General features: G+C 34.4%; 1 protein-coding gene and 1 non-coding gene across 4 annotated transcripts in view; both read right to left on the bottom strand.

Annotated features, from left to right (window-relative positions):
• The window catches only part of LOC106663794 (hemicentin-2), a 653,163-nt gene that overhangs the window by 37,104 nt on the left and 590,887 nt on the right, over window positions 1-25,172 (bottom strand). The window lies entirely within an intron of this gene.
• Trnan-guu lies at window positions 18,768-18,840 on the bottom strand. Its single transcript has one exon. It is a non-coding gene; the product is annotated as a tRNA-Asn (tRNA).

Here is a 25,172-nt window from a genome sequence, read left to right as displayed (position 1 = left end):
AATAGTATTGTTAAGAAGTTTGAACGAGGTAGTAAAGAATATTTTTTATGGACGGCCAAAAATATAAACTAACTTTATTACCTTAATTCAAAATACTTTACTCAAAGACTTGTTTAAATTTGATAAGTTGTGTGAAAATAAAGCGAACAATGCCAACAATTTCTTCCCAATTTTTTGTTATAGATGGTAAATGAGTTGTTGGTAAAGTTGTAAAGTAATAAGCAAGTAAGTAAATTTATTCTTTGTTTTTTCTGTCTTAGCAAAGTTAAAAAACCAAAGTCTCTCAAAAGTAAAAAAGGCAAAATACCTTAGCAAAGAATATTAAAAAAAAGTAATTTTCTTTTGAAAATAAGTGTCCACCTCATTAGAACAATGGGCTCCTTTCATGTCCTTAACGTTTCATTACAAAACTACCTCCATCTTTTTAAATATAATCTTTGGATTTCTACGCATATATTAATGTGGAAGAGCTTTTTTAGTAACCAAATCAAAAGGAGAGACGGAGATGAAAGAAAAAGGTTTCCCTCGTATAATATTCTTTAATGAAAAAATCTCAGCACAAAATATTAAACTGCTTCGAAATTTCTCCTTTTTTTACATCAAGGAGGCTGGAGAGACGAGTTTTGAACGGAGTGGTACATTGACAGACGAAACACACATTTATCTTCACACTTAAATAAATCTGCAAATATGGAGAATCATTTGATGTTGATGTAAATCCCATATTGCACCATTCTTAACTTTCAACGTTAATCTATATTGTTGATGTTTTTTATTATCGGTGTTTTCTTAGAATATTTCTATTAGAAATTTATGGCTATTATAAATTATTCATTTAACATATATCAAATTGGCCAGCTTTTGAATGAATTGAAGTGTTTAAAATATACATTAAAATAGAGCGTTTTATAAATTATTTGAACCAAATAATTTATTAATGGGTTATATTTCCATCTCTAGTGCAAAGACAAACAATTGCTCAACATTCCCCAATCGTGACAATCAGAAACGAACAGACATTTTATTTACAAATTTATACATTATATACAATGATTTAGTGGAGTTCCTGTCTATCCACACTTACCACAATCTGGTTAGGATATGACGAAATTTTTATTATTTAAACTATTTTCTATTAAGGAAAAATATTAAAGTAAAATTCCCAGCTATAGGAGAGCGTTCTCTATGCTCCTGGCATGTACCTGCCGTCCAAGCAATAGATGCCTATTTGGCAACAGGTTGTACTTGTACTAGCTTTGCATTGCTTAAAAAATTTAATTGTTGTATCTCTGTTGTGTTGGGTCTGTGTTTGACTTTGTGTTAATTTATTGGAATGAATTTAATTTATTAGCATGAAAGGAAGGGGTGATTTAACCCCGCCCAGAGGAATATCGAGTACTCTGGGGTGAGTGTGTGACGTCTGGAGAGTAAAAGTAAGTAATTAGCGAGAGTGGAGANGAGTGTTTGTGTTTGTGTTAATTTATTGTAATTGATGTAATTTATTAGCGTGAAAGGAAGGGGTTGCGTATAACCTCGCCCCGAGGAATATCAAGTACTCTGGGGTCAGTGTGTGACGTCTGGAGAGTAAAAGTAATTTATTAGCGTGAAAGGAAGGGGTTGTGTATAACCCCGCTCCGAGGAATATCGAGTATTCTGGGGGAGTGAATGTGACCAAACATCTATGTTTGTGGTGATGTATATATACGTATTATATGTTTTGTTTCTATTCTGTATTTTACAACCTGAGGTACAAACGAGAGACTAGCCTTCTAGGATATCAACGTAGTATATATTTGAAATCAGAGAGTCAGTAACCAGATCGAGACGCTCAAATGGCTGCAGTTTAAAACAAAATACGTGTGAAAGCAGAGAAAAAGAAGAAAAACACGCCGAGGGCGGCGATGACCTCAGTTGTTTGTCGGCCCATAAATTTCCCACTTTATTATTATTATTATTGTTGCATCTCCGATGTATTCCAGTACGATATGACCATATATGGGGACGAGTCTGTGACAAGCCTCAGAAACTTGTTCTGCACAAACTGTAAGTTGGCGACATTAAGCCCTGCATGTCAGTCCCCAGGCGGCGCAGCATATAGGAGCTTCTGCTTGATTCGTACAGAAGAAGCTTATTGGGCTCACAGGCTTACCCTAAGATATTTGACCGATTCAGACCACAACACCTTTACACCTTCAAATCGAATCTTTTTGTATAGCAATAGTCTACACTTGCTGAAAAGTATTTCCTCCGTTTTATTATGATTAATTTTAATTTTTTAACGGATGTAGAAACCTCCTATGCAACGCATAGCGTTTTCTAATCTGTCCGATATTGTGTCTAACCGCCTAGAAAAGGAGTAGAGAGCGATATCGTCAGCGTAGAGAACAATTTTTACATACTTTGAGCTAGGTATTTTGTTAAAATAAAGGAGAAACAGAATAGGTCCAAGTATAGAGCCTTGAGGAACACCATCAATAATATATCTGGGTTGGGAAAGGGATGAACCAAAGGACACTCGGAATTGTCTGGATAAGAGACAGAAGTGGACTGTATTTATTATGTAGGGAGGGAAGCTACATTCGATTATCCTGCTGACTATACCATTATGCCAAACCGCGTCAAAGGCTTTTTAGAAACATTAAAATTATACATCCCGTTAAACAATCAATTAGTTTAGTATAAACGTTTTATATGACGATGATAAGATTCGTCCAAAGACCCAATTACGTTTAAACGAAAATATAGTGTGAATAAAGTTCATAGCCATCTTGGACGACAATGAGATGATAAGGAACCAAATAGTAAGAGGGTTTTGTATTCCCCGAGCACTGCAACCTTTTGCTATGTACTATTAGTCTTACTTTTTCAATTCAGTTCAATTGTTTTGATCCATCTCTTAAGAAGTCATTGCTGTAATTCTTTTTTTTGGGTCTCCTTGGCACTCTTTGGTATATATCTATTTGAATGGTTGCTTCCCACTTGAAAATAATATGGGTCGCAATTTCTTTCGTTCATTTCATAACCTACAAATAGGGTCAAAAATTATTAAAATTATTAGAGATATATTGTTTCGTTGTTCTTTTTTTCAGATGCCAATGAGCGATATATAATTCGGTGAGTTTTACACCTCTCTAGCTATAGCAGTTAGTTTGCCAGTTTTGGTGAGGGTTCTTTAATCATGAATACAGTGTGACTGGAACCTCTGGAATTTGCCCACTTCTCTTTTGATATTTTTTGACTCCGTTCTGATATAGAGGATTATGTGATTCTCAATGGTATTCCCAGTATAGTTTCTGGGGATTTATATGTTTTTGCATATTTTATTTTGCAGTTTGTATTACCCAGAACACCTTTGTTAATTTTGCTGTATCTGGCACCTTTGGAGTCACTTCTCTTATTGTTTTTTTTTTTTTTTGTGGAACCGTTCTGAGATGTAGGGGTGTGTGTTTTATCGTTTTACCCAATATATGTCTTAATATATGGTCTGAAAGATCTTCGTATAGCCAGTGTTTGCTTGTTCAATATCCAAAATTCCTTGGCAAAGAAGATATTGTCAGGTTGTTGTGTTTGCCCAGGTTTTGCAGATTTTGGATGCAATCCCTGACTATTGTGGATGAGCTATTTTTTATATTGTTTACAGTCCTGTTTGCTGATCAGCGGATCAACTAAAATATATGATACATAGCCTCTTCATAGCCAGAATATTATATAAAATATAAATCATGAAATAAAATAAATCCAGACTAAGTTAACGACCAATAAACAGAAAGGTCTTAACCGGCGGGTTTTTTGAACTACTCAAACGCGTTTTGGAATTGCGCCATCTTCACTCTTCAGTGTGTAACTGCAGTTGTAGTTCCTCACTGAAATAGCGCAATGCCGAAACGCGTTTAAGTAGTTAAAAAAATCTGCAAGTGAAGGTGGACGAAATAAATGATCCCATGCCGGTTCAGTATGAGTTCACCGACTCACAGGTCAACACCAGCGTGCATCAACGCTAAGTGGAAAAAATAAATCTAAATCGACGGAACTAGCTGACATGATGAAATGGTACAGTTAATTCAATTCTTGAGCTTTACAGAAAGAACAATGAAGCTTCAAGATGAACGGTGCACCAAAACAGCCACAAACTGGAATCCAACTATAAGAAACCGAGGAGCACAAAGACCACACAAACGTTAGGAAGATGGTATGAAAAAGGAAGCAGGACCAAGTTAGCGCAAAAGAGTTAAAAACAAAAAATCTTGTATGAAAATTGAAGAGTCCTACGCTTTGAAAAGTATTCCAATGAATAATAAAAATAAACACCTATATTCCATATATTTTTGGTTTGTTTTTTCTTTGCGTATACATTTATTGTTTTGTATAACATTCATTGGAACTAAAAACCTAATGCTGCATAGCTGTCTGATCTTATGAGGCATTTTTGTCAGTGATTCTATCCCGTTTTAGGACTTTCTACCGTAGAATATTTATAATATTTCGGTTAAAAGACCGAGGTGTAGTTCTCTAATGAGTTTCACTTTGGAGTCAAAACTTAGATTTTAAGCGATAATAAGTCATTGTGGTGATAAAAAACACAAAACGTCGTGAAACCAAAAATGTGCAAAAACTAGTTTAAATAAATGTGTCGTAATCAGCAGTACGGCACTAATGTTATGTTAAACCTGCACGACCGATCCGTCATGAGGGTCTTAACCTATTGAAGCGCCTTGGTAAGAAGAAATTTGCACTTAAACTTTCTTCGTTTGTGGAGAGGCAAATTACATTTACGTTTTCGTTAAAAAATAAAGTAAAATAAATAAACAATATTTAAAAAACACCAACCAAGGACTCATGCGTATTTTTTGCTGAGCATAACTTTTTACACTAGCTACAAGTGTAGTTTTATTTGTTTTTAAAAACCCAACAGAAAACTGTTCTTTAACATTTTCAATAGGAAACGTCCAAGCTTTGACTTTTGCTCTATAAATGCACGTATGACTGGTTGAGAAACTTTTGCATTGTTAAAATAGACCAGGCCTTCAAATTTTAATTCAAATAATTTTGTCAATCTTGATGAACAAATGTCTTTGATTTAAAAATCAATTTAAAAATCCTATGCTATTTGTAAAGGAGATAAAACAAAGTATTTATTTTGAAAATCTCACTTTCCTAGACTGGTGTAAGGACTATTTTTAGGTTAGTTATTTTGGAAAATTTTGTCACCAACTTTTTTGATTTTTTCTTTTTTTTTACCACTACATAAATATGTATGTGTTAGCTCACAAAGTTCTTGTGCTTTTAGTACATTGAGCCTACAAAGCACATGAGTTATGTAATGATGACAAATTTTGTTTTGAAAATTTGGTAGACGCTAGTCTTGAAACTGAAGTTAAATCATACGAACTTTACTTTTATCTAGCTTTGCAAATCTACACTTCCCGATAGCCCTTTTGTGCCTACGCCAAATTATCACGTGATTTATTTTTGTATCCAGTCATAAAACATAAATATATGTAACATTGTGAAAGTGAACAATATTTCCCGATGTTGCCCTACTCATTTCACAACATCCAACATTTTAACATTTTTAGTTGTCGCATAGGGAAAGAAAATTAACAGTTACTTGTTAATTAGTAGCCTACTATTAATAAATATAACGTTTTTAAACTGATGTAATATCTGCAAAACTCGTCAATCGCGAAATTTATTTTAAAATTTATTAAATAAAAATTTATTAAAATTTATTCTATTCTACATTAACGCTACTGTTTAAAACAACTTTTAATATGTTTCTTAGTATTACTGTAGAGATAAATTTTGTACTGGAAATTTATATACACATTTAAGACCAGCGGTAAAAAAAACTGAACCTGAAACCACAGAACAATTAAAACAAGTTAAAAGCATTAAAAATAGCAGAGTGAAAAGCACAAATTGTTTTGTCCAAAATATTTATCGCCTATCGAAACAAGTTAAATTTAGAAAAGTTTGATTTTTTAAAGTTAACTTGGCAACTTTTGTTAAAAGCACTAGGTGTATTTGAAGCTTGCAAATTAGTTAGTGCTGGTTTAGGGCAAGTTGCAGAAAGTTAGTGGCTAGAATAATGGGCTGGAAACTTGAGGGACCATCGCGAAATCCGTCTGATCCATCAATTAGAGAAGACAGTGCAAATGAGATTTCTACTCTGTATGTGGTTTTGCCTCCTTTTTCGAATAATTGTTTATCATAGTTTTTATATTGTTGACGTAAAAATGTCATTATAAATAATGCCATATTTTTTCTTAATATAAAATGCCATACTTAGATTAATTGCAATATTATTATTTTTATTACTTATCCTGGTCACTTTTGGTTATACAGGTCAATGAATTGTTCTAACAAGCAGCAACAAAATTAATTGATAACAGATAAGATTAAAAAAATAGGCTTGTTAAACGTTGGCCCATAAACGATGACCACCATTAGACAACCTTTTTTTTGGCTGCATTGGGTGTATTTAAAACCTATTTGCATAGCTAGTCAGCGAAGTTTTAACCAATTACGGATGATCAGGTTGGTGTTTTACGGATTTAGACTAAGCTTCTTTATTGGCGTTTTAGGTGAAAGTTTCTATTTAAAGTTAATTATTCTTTTTATCTAAGGCTTTGGTTGAGATGACAAAGTTAATATCAGAGGCGGGATTCGATCCCATGACCTTCCCCTCGATACACTTGAGATATCGTGTCTGGTTAGAGCAGCAGAGTATTGAGCCGAAGGTCGAGGGTTCAAATTGCACTCGTGAGACTAAGTTTTTCATCTCAAGCAAGACCTTAGAAAAAAAGAATAATTAATTGAAATAATTAATATGGTAAATTATGACCGCTAAACATATCGTAAACCCACAATAAAAGGGGGCACAAGTCGAAAAATTCTAAAAACCGAATTATTTAGTTTTTAATGTAATCGGGTGTATATTGGTACAGGATAAATGACACCACTCTTAGCTGCTAGACAGCACCATGTAACACTTTTGAATTTGGGGGGAACGCACTGTCCCCAATCGCGAAAAGTGGCATATCTTAGTTCTATGCCCAGATTTTTAGCAACGGTGATAAGAATTTATCAGGAAAAATGGCACATTTCCAGTTAGATCAGTTTTCTTCTTGTTTAGTGAAGGATGTTATGCTGCTCCGGAAGAACATTCTGTTTTTGTAATAACGTCACTTCTTAATACAATGCCTGTCAAGGGATAGCAACTTCGAGCATGAATGTTTTCATAATTTAGAGTTTATATATATATTAAATATTTGTAGAAATGTCTTTTACACCACGTGGACAAACTGATTCTAAATTCGTTGACATTCAACAAGTCTGTCAGTTTTCAGTTTTCTTTGACTTTGGTGTAAAGTGTTATGGATATTGGATCTTCCCGTTGCCCTGTGATAACGGGCTACGAAATGAAAATTTTGACCTACAATTCACCTACTTCACATTTCTACCTACTAACAATTCTGGGAAGCATGAATGATCAGCTTCAAATTTGCCAAAAATGTTACAGAAAATCCGATTATTATAAGTACTGAATTACCGCAATTATATTTTTATGGGAAATAAAAAGATTGCATGTCTTTAACTTTATCTCGCATCATTCCTAGTTCTAATTCTGCGTTTTTCTCTTTATTGTAAGGGCAAAGTGGTACTAATTTTAGAAATATTTTAATTTTCAATGTTAGAAGTATGGACCGATTTTTCACTCACAAACACTCTGGATAAGGTCTTGAAGAAAAAAAAATTCAGTTGTTACTGCCAAGTTTTCGACCTATTTAAAAGTGCCTATATTAATTTCGCATTATGAAAAACAATTGTTAAATCAATTGTTCAAACATATTTTTCATAACGGATATTTATGGTTGTTTGCATGATGTCTGCTACTATCACAAAGAAATTAATACCCTTACAGTCGTCATTGACTTCTATTGTCCTTAGCAAAACTAACGTAAATTACTGTGAGCCAACATATGCAAGAAAAGTATCACAACTCAAAAAGCGGTAGTTTTTTTATGGGTAGTATAGCTGGATTTTTAAAGTTATTTGTTTTCGCTTTTGTATTGGAAAAACGAAAGACATGTTGATGGATCATGACAGTTTTTATTGCCAACAACCATAGTGGCGGTTACTTAATACATAAATCAAAAAAAGTAAACTTCCATCTGTCTCTCCCGTAAAATTTTCTTTTGTTGAGTTTCTTTTGTTGGGTTGTGTCACTTTTCTTGCGGGTGTACGATATATGGATTTCTATGTACAGTTTAAATCTTTCATACGTCGGGATTAGGGTTTTTATTTTAAGTAACGCACCCTGCTGTCTCTGTTCTGGTTGTTCTTCGATGTAGGATAGAAGGAAGGTAAACTCAGTAAAATAATCAGTGTCGCTCAGTTCAAAACGCATTTGGCATAATCAGTGGTCAAAACGATCGCAGCAGGAAAGTGTAAGCAACAGGAGACTAAATTATACTTAATGAATTACAAGCTGAATATTAAAAAATCCCATTATACAGATGAAGACATTAAATTGTTCGCTAATCTATACAACTTTTTGTATTTTGCTTGGCGAAGGAGTCACATTATATTTTATTATTACACTTATGGAAAAGTGAGTCGAATTGTTAGGGCGTCCGACTCGTTCTGGGTTCGAATCCCGGCACATCCTGCACAATTTTAATTGGTCAATCTATGTAGTTATGTGTGGTGTTTAGTGACAGTTTGCCAAAGATTATTCGGAGACCGTGAGATGCGGTCTGGTGTGACTTAGGTTTTAGAAAAACATTTTCTTTATCGTGCCAACGTTTCGATCTTTATTGAGATGACCTTCAGGGCCTGTGATTTGCAAACATTGTTTAAATTTAACAAATACATGTAGGATGTGGAAAAAAATGAATTTATACAATGCAAAAAAAAAGTTTTTATATTCAATCAACGTATTTGTACTCACTTTGGACACTTTTGTAAACACTTCGAGTGAGTACAAATACTTTGATTGAATATAAAATTTTTTTTTTATTCTTCTTTTCTTAAATACTCACTTTGGACACTTTTGTAAACACTTTGAGTGAGTGTCTACGTCTCACGATCTCCGATTAATCTAATGCAAAAAAATTTTTATATTCAATCAACGTATTTGTACTCATTCAAAGTGTTTGTTTTCTGCGTAATTTAACACACAAAAATGACACAATTACGCAGAAACGAAACACTTTGAGTGAGTACAAATACTTTGAATCAGTGTAAGAAAAATTACAATTAATTAAGGTTTTTACTTGAGAAAAAGTCAATGGCACGAGCGGGATTCGAACCCACGATCTTCGGCTAGATACGCCGCTGCTCTACCACTTGAGCTATCGTGACTTCGATCCAATCGGACACTAACTTCCCATCTCAACCCCACCTTACGAGTTTTTCGATGGGGAGTTGATGTCCGAGTGGATCGAGGTCACGATAGCTCAGATGGTAGAGCAGCGGCGTATCTAGCCGAAGATCGTGGGTTCGAATCCCGCTCGACTCATTGACTTTTTATCTCAACTAAAAACCTTATTTAATTGTAATATATTAATTGGTCAAGCGGACCACGAAATTAGTGAATGTAAAAAAAATTTTTTTTTGCAGTCTAAATTTTTTTTCCACATCCTACATATATTTGTTAAATTTAAACAATGTTTGTAAATCCCAGGCCCTGAATATGATCTCAATAAAGAACGAAACGTTGGCACGATAAAGAAAATGTTTTTCTAAAACCTACGTCACACCAGACCGCATCTCACGATCTCCGAATAATCTAAGAGGTCATTCTACTTTTATTTAAAATATGATCATAAGAAATTATTTTACTTTGTGATACTATATATTTCAATTTAACAGACTTTAATCGTAATTCGTACAATATTTATGGTATTATTATAGACATTATATCACTAATGATACCATTAGTTTTTCTTTGATAAGTTATTATAATCTATTTGTGTATTGAATAATATTTGTAAACTAATATTTCGACTAAAAAATAAAATGAGAAAAAAATAATATATATATATAAAGATCAGGGTGATCAGACACGACCGGACAAGATAATTATGTTTGGCAATAAAGACAGGCATGTCAAGAATATTTTGCAACCTGAGGGCTATTTTTATTCAATAAGGAAGTAAGTTTCTACTTAACGAAGACTGGCCAAAGTAGGTTGAGGGTGCGTCAGATAGTATCATTCGTTTTACTCATAGAGATAATATTAGTAAATAAGATTTTTATTCTTTCCAAGCTGGAAAACGAAAAGCATTAAAAATAACAGTATTCTGCGAACAGAGCATAAAGAGAGTTTAATTTGATATTTGAGTCGTCAAAGTTATACTCTCAATTTTTCGACTGTAATGATAAATCGAAAAGAAGAAAGGCGGCCCTTGTGATCATCTAGTTTTACTTTATGTTATAGTCATATATAAACACCCACTTTTATCTACTATGATAAATATTTTTTAAACAAAGAACGTACTGCTCAAATGTTGGTTTGAATTGTTTTATTTACATCGGCTTTAAAATTTTTGTTTTGTATATCCAGAAGTCTTACATGCAGTACATCATACAGATACTGTATTCAGATGTTAGCCTTTTGATATGTGAAATGTAATGAACTAATTGTGATAGAAGGGAATGTTTAGACTAATTAACAGTTGTTTCATGGGTCGCGTTCAAAATATTACTTTTATTATTCCCATTGTATACTCTATTATTATATAATAATGCAGAAACTGGCATTTAATCTTTCAACTCTTTCTAAAAAAGGTAATTTGCGATAAAACATTTAACTTTAATTAATTTTATTTTTATTTGTCATATATTGTTCACTGATTCCTTTGACCAATTTGTCGATATGATTATGCAATTCGAGACGGTTACAATTTAAACATTTAAATGAGATCAGTCATTGTCATTTGTCAATTGAGCCGTATGCACTAAAAGTCAGAGTGAAACAATAGAAGTAGAAGGAAAAAGTGGATGATATACTCACACTATTTAATTATACAGTAAATTGCATTAGATAAGTGGACATACGTTCATGAACTAGACAAAAACAATTAAAATAACAAAGATTTTTGTATTTAAATTAGAAATTTAAGATTTGACATGATGAAAATTGTGAATATATTCACTAATTTCGTGGTCCGCTTGACCAATTAAACATTACAATTAATTAAGGTTTTTAGTTGAGATGAAAAAAAAGTTAATGGCATGAGAGGGATTCGAACCCACGACCTTCGGCTAGATACGCCGCAGCTCTACCACCTGAGCCATCGTGACCTCGATCCACTCGGACATCAACTCCCCATCTCAACCCTACCTTATGAGTGGCAAAAGGAGGGAAAACTCATAAGGTAGGGTTGAGATGGGGAGTTGATGTCCGAGTGGATCGAGGTCACGATGGCTCAGGTGGTAGAGCAGCGGCGTATCTAGCCGAAGGTCGTGGGTTCGAATCCCTCTCGTGCCATTAACTTTTTTTCATCTCAACTAAAAACCTTAATTAATTGTAATGTGAATATAGATGGGTCATCTACTTTCTCTTTTTGTGTAATAAATGGTTTAGTTTCAGAGTTTAATTATTAAAATCATTTAATTATTGATTACTGATTTATCGAAGGTAAAACTTTACGTAGCTTGCCGAAAAGAAGGATTTAAACGCATTTTAAATAAGGCATTATAAATATTTTAAATTATTTAAATATTAAAATGATAGTTGTATTCTTTAAAAATAGTTAAAACACTCAATATCCAACACCCACACAGTAATATTTCATTTCTTTTTTTTTCTGTTTAAACGTTTTGTCAACTCCAGGATGTCTGGTCTGGTTCTCTTAGTTAATGTGAAAGTTTAGAAAATTTAATCATTGAAAGCTTCAAGGATTTTCACTAAGGACCTTGTTCTTCTCACTGTCATCGTTTAATCTTTGCCTCAGGCCCTCCTTATAATTAATTCTTATACTTCAACTAAGTAATTGCAGAGGTTCCTCCCGGCTATGGCTCTTTAGTTTAATATCTAATGTATAGCGTTCTCAAGAAGACCTGAGATTCTTCCTTTACGAAATTATCGAAATAAAAAAAACCTTAGTCTGTTAGTGCGAATAAAATAGTTGATTAAATAATAAGTGGGCTTGTGTCGCGCTGGGAAAAGTGGGAGTGGTTTTTTTTTTGTAAGGCAGTGCTAATCACTTTTGTAATGGCGTCCCAACTTAGGCCTCGAATAAAAAGAAGAAAAAAGGAGGGAAAAAGCGGCCAGAAAGTGCGTTTATGTAGAGGGAGAATTCGAGTTGGCATACAAAGTAGGGTCCGCGACTCTGATGGCTCTGGCTGAAGATAAAGAATTCACAGGGTTTTCAAGATTTGAATAAATTACTTAGATAACATGGTTATTTTTATTCCGTTCTGACATCGAAGGAATAAAATATCAGACAAGGCTCATGTACATTTTCATTCGGACAATTTACTATGTTCATTTTGATTTAACTTATTCATCTTTTCCCATGAGCTAGTTTATCATTTAAACTAGATATTTTAAAGGCTAACAAAAGAAACTTAAAACCGATTGAATGGACGTTTAATTGAAAAACAGTAATAATTAACAACTCTATACAATCCAATGAAACTCTACATTCTAAATCTTTATGTAAAGTATTGGCTGAGATAAAAAAGTCAGTCTCACGAGCGGGATTCGAACCCACGACCTTCGGCTAAATACGCCGCTGCTCTACCACATGAGCTATTGCGACTTAGATCCACTCGGACACCAACTTTCCACCTCAACCCAACTTTTGAGTTTTCCCTCCTTTTTGCCATTTTTTAAATGTCGTGTAATCTATTCGATTCTCGGCGACAAATGAAATAGCCACGGGGAGCTTTAGTGAAGATATACTTCATTTTTACATATTGAATCCATTAGATTTCGTGGTCTGATTGACCAAGTAACATATTTCAATTACAATTAATTAAGGTTTTTAGTTGAGATAAAAAAGTCAATGGCACGAGAGGGATTCGAACCCACGATCTTCGGTTTGATACGCCGCTGCTCTACCACTTGAGCTATCGTGACCTCGATCCACTCGGACACTAATTTCCCATCTCAACCCCACCTTTTGAATTTTCCCTCCTCTGAACACTCAGACACTCGTGCCATTGACTATTTTATCTCAACTGAATACCTTAATTAATTGTAATATATTAATTGGTCAACCGGACCACGAAATTAGCGAATTTAATGATTTAAAATGAAGTATACTTCACTAAAGCTCTCCGTGGCCATTTCATTTGTCGTCCAGAATCCACTCCGATTACACGACATTTGAAAAATTGGCAAAAAGGAGGGAAAACTCAAAAGGTGGGGTTGAGATGGGAAGTTAGCGTCCGAGAGGATCGAGGTCACGATACCTCAAGTGGTAGAGCAGCGGCGTATTTAGCCGAAGATCGTGGGTTCGAATCCCGCTCGTGCCATTGACTTTTTTATCTCAACAAAAAACCTTAATTAATTTTAATATATTCCTTGGTCAAGCGGACCACGAAATTAGTGAATTTAATATTTCAATTAATTAATTTTTATGTGGAGTATTGGTTGAGATAAAAAAAGTCAGAGTCAAGAGCGGGATTCGAACCCACGACATTCGGCGAAATACGCCGCTGCTCTTTCCCTTGAGCTATCGTGACTTCCATCCACTTGAAAAACGGCAAAAAGGAGGAAAAATGTGAAAGTTTGAGTTGTGGTGGGAAGTTGTTGTCAGAGTGGATCGAAGTCACGATACCTCAAGTGGTAGAGCAGCGGCTTATTTAGCCGAAGGTCGTGGGTTCGAATCCCGCTCGTGACACTGACTTTTTTATCTGAACCAATACTTTACATAAAGATTAATTAATTGAAAGATGTCATTTGGTCAATCGGACCACGAAATGTAATGGATCTACATTCTAATTTCTATTGTTCATAAATTTAAAAAGATCTAAAAAAAACAAATTTTACGATATTTAGAAACAAATATTTGTTTATCCATAATCTTTGTGAAGTTTTTCGGTAAAGTGCGGGCCATGTTAAACCGTTACACGATATTCCACCTCTACCCCGGTACTTTATACGATCTCACAAATCAATCCGAGATTGCAGAAACACCTTTGTTTTCATCGCTTTATAACAACCACGTCAGAAAAGGCAATAACCGGAGGGGGCATGGAGTAAACAAGCAAAAGCAAGGAAATGTTGCGCCAATGATCGATGCGCACCCAGTTTTCCCTCGGAGTGATTTATTACTCCATTTTGCGATGCCGATAAAATATTGGCTACTTAGAGAAATAAAACTAGATTGCTCCCTGCACTGTCCTTAGCCCATACCAGGGGCTTAGTCATATTTATTAAAATTCATCACAGCGCATAATCTATAGATAACCGTAGATTATTATTTAAACCAAGCTTAATCTATATTCAATTGGAATTTAATGAAATTCAATATTTTCAAACTAATGAATTTGTGATTTAGCATAGAATATGAATTAGAATCTTTCGGAAAGAAACACTGATTTAATTGTTAAAACACATTTAATATATCAGAGTAAAATTATTTATAAAAAAAATCTAATATTAGCTTGACCCCTTTTTTCTACCATCAGAATCTGCCTGGTTTTGCTGACTTTGTTTGCCATTTTGTTATCTGTTTGATCTGTTAGAGTGTTTTGTAATACTAAGGCAAGGAAAGATCAAATAATTTCTGCCACAACCAACAAATGATTGATTCTCGTTCAAATTTTGAATGTATACTTTTTCTCGTTAAAATTAAATTTTCATTCGGTTTAGCATCCTGTGTCTGAATCTCGTAGCTTTTGTATTCGCCATTTAGACATCTTCATTGATGAGTTGATAATTAAATAAATCATAAATAGTTGAGTATAATAAAACTTCTAAAGAATTTAGTATGAAATTATCAAGCAAATGATATATAATAGAGCGATGGGTGGGTGATTAGGGTTTCTTAACTGAGATTGCCACCCTAGCGTCATTTTGGGTTCAAATGCCGCATAGCATAGAATTTTATTTGAGTTTAATTTTGGAAAAAACATACTCTCACTTATTCTTTCCTATTTACATACCATTCACTCAGTTAGGGTGGTGGAGTTAACGATATTCCTCCATCACCCTCTACGCATATAACTTACTTAATTGAGGGTAGATGAGGTATTCAATATTCCGCCATCGGCCCTCTCACACTACACATTCATGCCAATAAGTACATTCACTCTCAATACACGCTATCACAAAAAATGATCAGTGCTATAAACCCTGTTTCCTCCAATAATCGGAACAGGGGACCCAAATACTCGCTGCCGTGCTCAAGCAAATTTCTCATATCGGGCCAAATGCACTATAAAACGAAACTAAGAAAACAATAACGTTTGAAACCGGAAAGACCTTCTTCAACATCCTAACACGATTTGACAGAATGCGAGGATAGGGATAAGGATAAAAGAGGCGGCCACAAGGCCTACTGCACCTCATCCTGAATATATCTATTGTGTTCCCCTGTTATTTATCAGGTTATTAACCAGCCTCCACAGCTTTGCCAACGTCCCCTTGGTGTAGGATCTTGCTCGTGGTTTTTCTTGTCCTAGTTGCAAGAACCTGCATAGACCTTCACAAAAACATAAAATGTGTTCTGCGGTCTCCTCCTCTTCCTGGCAATATCTGCACAGTGTTTCTTTTGCCTGTACTCCTATGTGCTTTCTTATGTGGCAGTCCCCTGTCATGAGTCCAACCAGAATTCTGGTTCGGTTGCGGTTGCTTACCAGTAATTGTTTTGTAAGTTTTGCGGATGGTCCTTCTATGAATCTTTTCGCGTGCCTTATACCTGTGGTTTGGCTCATTAAGGATCCATTTTAAGATATATTCCCTTTTATGCCAGGCTGCTAAGCCGCAGTAGAGTTCTGGGCCAGAGAATTCATGTTGGCCCCCTTTTTGGCTATCATGCCAAACTTTTCGTTGCCTCTATGCCCCGAATGTCCAGGACCAATGTCAAGGTCAAGTCATTAATGTCACTGACTTCAACGTCGTCAGGGCCTCCATGCAGTTCCCAACACTCTTTGCCTTCTCCTCGTATGAGGCTAGGGCGAAAGAGGAAGAAGAAATCAAGGAAATTTGACTAGTAGAACTAATTTAGGTAATACTGGGTCAGGCATAATTTGTTAAATCCGTAAATATGAATGATGAAACTCGATCATTCATGCTGAAATGGATGTTATCAATGCTTGGCCATAAATGAACTTAAAAGAGGTTACAGTAACAAAACAGTTACAAAAACAAGCAGACAAAGAGCCAATGGAATATGTTCAGTACTAATTACAAACCCACAATCTATAATTGGGATAAAAAATATTCATAGACTCTTTCATCTCAGAATGGGTCCACACAAAACAAAAGCAAAAGTAGACAAAACTTTAGAGATGCCAGACCTAGTAAAATTATAGGTAAAGAATTCTTGAATAGCATAACATAGACTGAGTAAAACTCAGGGGAGTGATAAGGCTCTATACCGGTCTCTGCCATCTAAGAAAACACCTCCACCACATGGGTACAGTTAACAATGACCCCATTTGTAGGTTATGCAGTGAAGAGAAAGAAACTGCCACCCATATTATATTGAAGTGTGAACCAACCGCACGATTGATATATAACATATGATACCAAGAAGACCCGTGAAAACGAACTAGAATGACAGTCAAGAATAGATCTAGTACTTAGGATCGAGTTAAAGGATCGAGTCATTTGAACTGAAATATAGAACTAGGAAAAGTACCCTAAAATTCTGCAGTGCATTGAAGATGCCAAGGACAAAATATTTATCGTCCTCGTACTCATCATCATCCTCAGAATAGCACAGTGAAACATTGAAGATGTACAAATTCCTAAACGCATTTCACCATCTAAATCAGCCAGTGCCGTGTAGATTTCATCATAATATTTCAATGGATTCATGCAATTCACGTTTACCTACCGTAGGACCAAATTGCCAACGGTTTGACGCAAACAGCATGCACCATAAGATCAATCAGCTATTATTTCAAACTTAAACTGATGAACATGTTATAAAAATAAGTGTATTTAAATAGACAACAAACAAAATTGATGATTCTCAGGCTTAATAAAATCTAATTTCTATTCATAATTTATATACCGATTACTGGAATGGCGAACTGCCAAAATGCGTCTGACAAAAGCAGCAATAACCCGGCAGACTAGAATAATTGGAAAAGACATAGCGACGGGTTCACGGGTTCATCGCCCTTCATATAATAAATAATAAATCTTAAAATTGAATTTTAGTTTTTACATTTTGGGGGGATGAATCTAATAAAACTCAGTAAATATGGTTCGTTTTAAAATATAAAAGGAAATTGTAATTGACAAGGTATGGAAAATGAGATTAAAAAGAAAATTGTCATGAAAGAAAAGTCAGTTGGAAAATGTGGAAAACATCACATTCTAAATTTATAAACTTATTTTCCTTATTTTAAAGTACACTTCTCGTAACCAACAAAATATATGTAAGAATGTTTTTACTAATAATACAATGTTTTCAATTATTTTGTAAATTCCGAACATTATAGTATTTAAGATTTATTTTTGAAATAATATAATATTTGTAATTCTTTACAGTGTTTTCGTTATTTTTATTTTGTTTCCTTAAAGACGGAAAAAGATCTTCCTCATTTTCTTCGTTTTTCCTCCAATATCACTTAGTAAATAACACAAGCTTATTATCCGAGTGTATGTAGTTGAGATAAAATGAAACATTTTGTTAATTTTGTACATTTTTATATATATTGTAAATAAAACGTATTTTGCATTGTATAAATTCACTTTTCCACATCCAAAATGTACTGAAGATGATCTCAATCAAGATCGAAACGTTGGCACGATAAAGAAAATGTTTTTCTGAAACCTACATCACACCAGATCGCATCTCACGATTTCTAAATAAATAAAACGTATTATTACTATTATTCTATAGATGTATGTAACAGTCATAACTGATCATATTAATCATTTTTAACAACACTTAACACCTTTTAGTGACTCTTGCTTTTTCGTCTCAGCCAAGACGATATGTTAAAAGTATAATTAATTAAAATTACTATTATTATTTATCTTACCTCTGATATTCACGATATTGTCGTGTAAATTGTGATCACCGAGGAGGGATAAAAGATGAAGGATGATAGAAATATCGCTCTCCGAGGGAGGCAAACCCATTCCTAAGTGCTCGTCAGACTAAATCCAGCCTCAGAACGTCAACTTGCGTTCAATATCTGCTCAGGGGATCCGAAACAGGTTACGAGAGGTAGCACTGACATCATATTCTCTTTAAGAAGACCAGCAGGAACGGAAGATCAAAGACATCATTGTTTCCAGTAACAGCGAACGAGTCAAGGAGACTAATTAGCGACAAGCCGCGCATCTGTCTGTATAATGGCTGCAGATGTCAAAGGATTGATAAATCATAACACAGTTAACCGTACCATTGCCGTTTCCAGGTGTTAAGGCCTTTTCGATCGAATTGATGGAAATCTCACGGATGACACAATCGCTAAATTATTTCAAAAACGAACTCGCGGCACGTTAACTAATTTTAATCTTATATCATCAGATTAACAGGTTTCGTAGTCCGATTTACCAAATAAATTCTTTTCAATTAATTAATCTGTAGGTAAAGTATTGGTAGTGATAAAAAAGTCAGTGTCACGAGCGGGATTCGAACCCACGACCTTCGGCTCAACTCGCCGCTGCTCTACCACTTGAGCTATCGTGACTTCGATCCACTGGGACACCAACTTCCCATCTCAACCCCACCTTATGAATTTTCCATCCTTTTTGCCTTTTTTCAAATGTCGTGTAATCTATTTGATTCTTAGCCGAAGGTCGTGGGTTCGAATCCCGCTTGTGACACTGACTTTTTTTATCTCAACCAATACCTTACTTAAAGATTAATTATTTGAAAAGATGTTAAGATATTCAAATTTAAGTTTTTTTCTACTCTGATGATTATATTTATATGTATATATTTCATTACATTTTATAGCAGAAAATTTCAATTATAGATTTAAGAAACAATATTGCTATAAAATACAAAATTACTTTATTTGTTTTCATATTTTTTAATAAACTGTTTTTCTTTTGAGGAAGTTTTTGGATCTTCAAACTACGTTGGTAGCCAGCCCCCTCTTTCTGTGCTTTTTTTCCCTTGTATTTCTCACGTTTTAATCCTGCCGTTTTCCTGTTTCTTCAGCCATGTTATAATCAGACCAATTAGGACGGTAACCCTTTTCTTTATCCTATTGAAAGCCTCTCTGTACCTCAGGGCCCCGTCAATTAACTATAAAATAACACAAATAACAAACAGAAATACACGTTCTAAAACAGAACAAGAAACAATATTTTAGTCTGGTTAGCATACCATAATAAATTACATTCACACACTACTTCATTTAACTACCCCAGTGTAATCGACATTTCTCGTGGTAATTGGGAACGAGCCTCTACATTCAAGCTAATAATTACATTCGTTCTACTAAATTAACACATATTACGTACATAAATTCAAAAATTTATATAAAATTAAAAATATTTCTGATCCTGAATCAGCGTTGTTGAATGAACGAGTAATCACACAGAACGTAACAAAAATACAGACTATTTTATGTAATATACTTTATTCAAGATATTTTAACGATATTTTGTTATCATTAAGAACATGTTCAAATGTTTATACTTATTTAAATTAAAACCGTTCAATTTTGGAATTACGCCAGCGATTTACATTGAAAACAGGCCGGGGACAGGATTCCCTACTTTGTCACCAAGTTTGGTTGAATATTAGCGCAATATTTTAAATCTGTCTTGTTCGTTCTAGTTGTTCTTTCAAATCTATTTTATCGCTAAAAATGTAACATCAGGAACTCAATAAAAATCATCATGACTTTATTAACGAATCTGTCAAGACGACAATCTAAGCTAACACAAACTTACTATTTACAAAACTCTACTACAACCAATTGGACATACCTACGGTGTAGAACTGCGGGGTACCGCTAGTCCTTCCAATATAGTCTCCAATCCTTTCGGTATAAAGTCCTCAGATCAATTATAAATTCTCAGTGTTCTGTCACCAATACTACCCTCCACAGCGACCTTAAAATCCAGTTTATCCAAAATATAATTCCTCAAAATTTTACCAAGTTCTACAATAATATCTCCCGAGGGGGCGTAGGTGGCCGCAACGGTTTAGGCGTTGACACGGCGCTCATCACTCTAAGGTGAAGGTCCAGGGTTCGAATCCAGCGGCTCTGCATTCGAACCCGACATACAAATGTTTTTTTTTTCAAAAACACCGGCACCCCGAGGGTTGATATAACCTCTGCTGTTGCGAACCCTCGTAAAAAAACAAAAATAATAATATCTCTCATCACCCTAAGCCTATTCCAACAGAACCCGTTCATACAATCGCATCTTACCATGTCACAAACTGTGCTTTCCTCAGGGTTACTTCCCGGATGTCCTAAAAAAATGTAAAGTAATGGATGTCCATAAAGGTTGCGGCAACTGGCAGCTTAAACGAACCTAGCAGCTTTAGACCAATAACACTTGTACCAATTGTGTCAAAAATATTCATGTTCTTATACAATAATAGGTTGTTGCATTTTTTAAATGTAAATGAAATTCTAATACAAAATCAGTTTAATTTTCCGAAATGGTATAGGTAATGCTGATCTGTTGGCTAACATGATTAAGTATATAAATGTGGAGTTAGAAAAGAAAAACTTAGTTCGGTTAGTAACCACAGATGTAAATAAAACATTTAATACTTTAAACCATTTCAACCTTTTTCGAAAACTAGTAGCACATGGCGTACGAGTAGTAGCTCTTGATTATTGCAGAACACACCTCTCATACCGTAAACAATGCGTGAAATGGAAAAACAGGACATCTGGGAGTCAGACAATTGAGCATGGAGTGCCGCAGGGTTTGCAAATTGGACCGCTTCTGTTTATTGTGTTTGTAAATGATCATCACCTCCAGAACATGAAAATAATGTTGCCTTGTTCCAGTTTGTAGATGATTCGCCGTTTGTGGTCTCTGTAGCAAATTCCACGGTGCGACATGACTAAATGGTTTACAAGCAAATATATGACAATGAATCCACAAAAATCGAATGCCATGACATTATCTCTAAATCGTAAAAAATATCCAAACACTGAAAAATGAAAAGTTTTAGGTGTGTGGATTCATTACCATCTGCCATGGTATGTACATGTAAACGATACAATCAAAAAGTTGTCTTCAGTTTGTTTCCTAATGTTACAGATCAGGGATACAGTCTCCCTTGAAGTTAGGAGAGTAATCTACTTCTTACTATTTCAAGGTATCATGTGCTATGGTTTACTAATTTGGGGAAACTGCCGACTAAATAAAAGGTGTACTTTTAGTCCAAAAATGTATTCCAAGAATAATGGTATACATGGGAAAATGTCAATCTTGTAGAATTTCATTTAGTGTAAACAACATATTAACTGTGATAAACTTGTACATATATTTAAATCTTATGTACATAATGAAAAATGTAAGATATTACAATTAATTAAGGTTTTTAGTTGAGATGAAAAAAAGTTAATGGCACAAGCGGGATTCGAAGCCACGATCTTCGGCTAGATACGCCGCTGTTCTACCACTTGAGCTATCGTGATTTCGATCCACTCGGACATCAACTTCCTATCTCAACCCCACCTTTTGAATTTTCCCTCCTTTTTGCCATTTTTCAAATGTCGTGTAATCGGATTGGATTCTCGACGACAAATGCAATGGCCTCGGAGAGCTTTAATGAAGTGTACTTCATTTAATTCATTAAATTCACTAATTTAGTGGTCCGCTTGAATAATTAATACATTACAACTAATTATGGTTTTTAGTTGAGATGAAAAAAAGTTAATGGCACGAGCGGGAGGCCATTTCATTTGTCGTCCAGAACTTTTTTTCATCTCAACTAAAAACCTTAATTAATTGTCATGTATTAATTGGTCAAGCGGACCACGAAATTAGTGAATTTAATGTAAGATATGTTGAACCCGTAAATAATGCACATAACTATAATATTAGAAACAAAAATAAATTAGCACTGCCGATCTGTACAAAGACAACACTCAGTAGAAGTTATGAAAACATCGGCATTAAATTTTATAACTCTCTGCCTAATAATGTAACATCACTCTAAAAGACTTAAAAAAATGGTTGTAAATTGGCTTCTAAAAATGCTCTGTATAGTCTTCAAGAATTTTTTGAGGTGACTAGTCAACATGTGAACTCTTTACCCTCTGACGTATTCTACAGCTTGTATAATGTTAAAATCTATAAACTGTTCTCGAATATAAATAAATATACTACTACTATACTATAGCGACTCAAGAATGGCCCCGCAACCTCTTTTCCGAGAGTGGGCAGAGAACTTTATTCAGTGATTTTAATTAATTATACATTGTATCTACGGTCTTGGTTGAGATGAAAAAGCAAGTGCCACAAGCAGGATTTGAACAAACCAGCTTGGGCTCAATACGCCATGAGCTATCTTGACTTCGATTCACTCGGACACGCTTTGTTTGTAAACAGGGCTTAAATATGATACGAGTAAAGCCCAATCTCTTTCACGTAAAAAAGTAATATTATTGTAAATATAAGAACATCAATTATTTCTATAAATATCAAAATGCAATAACACAATAACAAATCACTTACAACACTTCACTACAAATCAACACAACCTATCTCAACAAACATATACCAAAACCAAAAATTTTCTCAAAAATAATCCTGACATACTCATTCTTTCTGCTGATAAGACCAAACAAACAGTAGCAATCAGCAAAAAAGAGTACAAGGAAAAAATTTACAAAATTATCACAGACACAAACACGTACAGCATAATCAAATCAGACCCTACTCCTTCTCTCATCAAACAGACAAACAAAATTCTCCAAGAAACACTTAATCGAAAAGAAATTGACACATACACCTACAAATCACTTCAAAACAACTCACCAACACCTCCGAAACTATATGGATCTGTAAAAACACACAAACCCGAACACCCTCTAAGACCCATAATTTCATTTGTAAACTCACCCACATATAAAATGACAAAATACCTAACTAACATACTTAACAACATCACAGATAACACATATAATGTAAATGATTCATTTCATTAACAAAATTAATAATATCCACATCCCCTCACACTACTCTTTCATATCCCTAGATGTTTCATCATTGTTTACCAACATCCCAATAGACACAACACTGAACATCATTAAAGATAAATGTCACATCATAACAGTACACACAACTCTATCAAAGAACACGTTCGTAACAATGATCCGACACTGCTGTGTTAACGGATACTTTACATACGACAGTCAATTTTACAAACAACTATTTGGTATAGCCATGGGTAGCAACCTAGGCCCGATACTGGCAGACATAAGCATGACACATCTACTAAATACAGTCATACCACAACTTCCTTTCACATTACCCTTCCTCACTTAATACGTAGATGATATATTGACAGCAGTTCCCACAGATCAAATTCAAACTACATTAGATACATTTAATAGCTTTCACCCACGCCTACAATTTACTCATGCAATCGAAAACAAAAAAAAATACCATTTTTAGATACGCTCGTAATAAAACAACCAGATGGCACATTAATCACAGATTGGTATCAAAAACCAAGAAACACAGATCGCTACCTCAACTTTACCATACTTTAGCCAAAGGGTTACTTCACAGAATGATTACCCTGAGCCATGAATCATTTCACCACAAGAACATACAGATATACAAACTGATCTTCCATAACAATCTCTACCCTAAACACATCATTAACAGAATAATCAACAACTACAACTCAACACTAACATCATCCACTATTGACTACATTAATACATTAATAATACTACATTAAGTCTATCAAATACAAACAAACAAACATACATTTCCATGCCATTTATTCAAGGCCTATCACATAAATTAAACACATTTCTCTCGTCCGATAACTTTAAAATAGCTTTCAAAAACTGAAAAACAATGCACACACTTTTTTCCAAAATTAAAGATCCCACAGCAATAACAAATAAATCTGAAGTAATCTACAAGATCAACTGTTTAAACTGTCAGGCAACTTACATCAGTCTTACATCCCAATATCTGGACAAGAGAGTAAAACAACATATCTATGATTGCAAAAAACCCAAGCAAAATCCTACAGCACTCGCTACCCACCATTTTGAACATCGACACAATTTCGACTTCAAAAATCCAAAAATATCACATACAGAACAAAACAAACATAAACGTAATTTCTTAGAAATGGTTTATATCAACAGAGATAAACACAGCATTAATTACAGAACAAAACAAACCTAAACGTAATTTCTTAGAAATGGTTTATATCAACAGAGATAAACACAGCATCAATTACAGAACAGATACGTGTAAACTCAGTCGCAGCTACGCCAATATCATTAATCAAATTCAATACAGATAACATACATATATCATTCCACACATCAAATATCTTTCACATAGTCTAATTGTCCAACAATTTAGCTTTCCTTTTCCTATTTATCCCTTTCTATATAATCCTGAAAGGATAATCTGGCCGAACCATTATCAACTTATTTTTTCCCTTCGTCGGCTCTTTTCACCTCAAAGAAGCCGACGCCTTATACACAAATGTCTTTTCTATACCGACTTCCTTCCCCACCCCTTCAAAATAAAACATATATAATTATAAAACAGCAATATCTAACGGGCACTCTCAACACGACACGCAAGAATGGCACAATTACTCAGAAAACAAACACTTTGAGTGAGTAGAAATACTTTGATTGAAGATAGAAAATATATTTTGCATTGTAAAAATTCCCTTTTCCACATCCTAAATTTATTTGTTAAATGTAAACAATGTTTGTAAATCCCAGGCCCTGAAGATGATCTCCATAAAGATCGAAACGTTGGCACGATAAAGAAAATGTTTTTCTAAAACCTACATCACACCAGACCGCATCTCACGATTTCTGAATAATTA

Source organism: Cimex lectularius, unplaced genomic scaffold (assembly GCF_000648675.2).
Source record: "Cimex lectularius strain Harlan isolate CLEC.00 unplaced genomic scaffold, Clec_2.1 scaffold41, whole genome shotgun sequence".
NCBI classification, from domain to species: Eukaryota; Metazoa; Arthropoda; class Insecta; order Hemiptera; family Cimicidae; genus Cimex; species Cimex lectularius.
This window is presented reverse-complemented; position numbering and strand designations above follow the sequence as displayed.